The sequence below is a fragment of the Triticum dicoccoides genome, chromosome 4A, assembly GCF_002162155.2.
Source record: "Triticum dicoccoides isolate Atlit2015 ecotype Zavitan chromosome 4A, WEW_v2.0, whole genome shotgun sequence".
In the NCBI taxonomy this organism is placed as follows: Eukaryota; Viridiplantae; Streptophyta; class Magnoliopsida; order Poales; family Poaceae; genus Triticum; species Triticum dicoccoides.
Genome location: NC_041386.1, coordinates 700794580 through 700796293, shown reverse-complemented (window position 1 = coordinate 700796293; position 1714 = coordinate 700794580).

Genomic DNA, 1714 nt, shown 5'->3' with positions numbered 1-1714 from the left:
AACTTTAATAGCAAAACAAATTATCATAAAGAATTTTTTTTTAGAATCTAAAAGAACAAAATATGTTTTTGAATATAATGATAAAATACAGTAATATTAAATAGCAGGAAAAAGAATCTCTCAAAAATCTATTTTTATAGTAAAGCTATTCAAAAACTAATGATTCACACAAATTTCCAAAAATTCAAATTTAAACTATTCAAATTAGAAAACAAATGACACTAATAGAAAGTTTATAATTTTTGTTACCTAAAAGCAAAAAGAATCACTGAAAAACTAGTAAGTATTTTGCTGTAAGTAGAAACAAAATAAAAGAAACAAAGCAAAAAATAAAACAAAAAAATAAAAAAAAGGTGCCACCTAAAGGGCCACCACGGCCTGAATACGACTAGAAACCCAACAATGGGACAGGATTTAGGCCTGCAGTAGGCCCAGTAGACCCACAGGCACACAGTGACAAATTAGGCCTGAAAGCCTGCAGTTGAGAGGAGCTCGAGAGGGTTGGCGCAGCAGCGCTTATAAACCACTCTCGAGCTCTCTCAACTAGCGAGGTGGGACTAAACTTTGGCCGCGACGCGGGCAGGACAGGGCCTTTGGTCCCGGTTGGTGGCACCAACCGGGACTAAAGGGGTGCATTGGTCCCAGTTGGTGCTACGAACCGGTACCAATGCCCCCCCTTTAGTCCTAGTTGGTGCCACCAACCGGGACCAAAGCCCTCTACTTCCCGCCCTTTGGGCTGCTGAAAAGAGGCCTTTGGTCCCGGTTGGTGGCACCAACCGGGACTAAAGGGGGCATTGGTCCCGGTTGGTGCCACGAACCGGGACCAATGCTCGGTGTATATAAGCAAGACTTGTGAAAAATTTCACTTCTCATCTCGCAGTTGCCGCCCAACGACGCCGAGCTCTTCGACGCCGCCAGGCTACCCGTGGTCGCCGCCCCGCGGTCGCCGCCCGCACCTCGTCGTCGTCGCCCTGCGCCCCGACGTCGACGCCCCGCTCCTTGTCGCCGGCCCTGCCTTCTCGTCGTCGTCATCGCGCCCCAACGCCGATGCCCTCCTCCTTGTTGCCGGCCCTGCCTCCTCATCGCCGTCACCGCGCCCTGCACCGACGCCGTCGCCGCGTCCGAGCCCGCTGTGAGCGCCGTCCCGATCCCCTCCTCCTCCTCCCTGTACTGGTCGCCATCGCCGCCGTGCACTGCCGCCGCGCACCCTGCCCTACGCTGCCGCCGCCCGCCGCCCCTGCCCTGCACGTTCGCCGCGGCGTCGCCCCTTCCCTGCGCCGCCGTCCTTGCCCTGCTATTTTTTTATTTTTTTGTCATATATATGTATTTTTTTGTCAATTTATATGTATATGTGTGTATGTGTATAAATGTGTGTATGTGTGTATATGTATATGTATTTTTTTGTCATATATATGTATTTTTTTCTCAATTCGAGGAAAAAAGGAAAATAAGAAGAGGAAGAAAGGAGAAGAAGAGGAGAAATAAATAAGAAGAGAAAAAAAGAAAAAAAAGAGGAGAAGAAGAAAGGAATAGAAGAGAAGAAGAAAAAAATAGAGTAATTTCTATTTTTTTTCTTCTTCACCTCTATTCCTTTCTTCTTCTCCTCTCTTTTCTTCTTCTTTTTTTTCTTCGATCTTCTCCTCTCTCTATTCCTTTCTTCTTCTCCTCTTTTTTTCTTCTTCTTCCTCTTCTTATTTTTTATCGGGTATGTCAT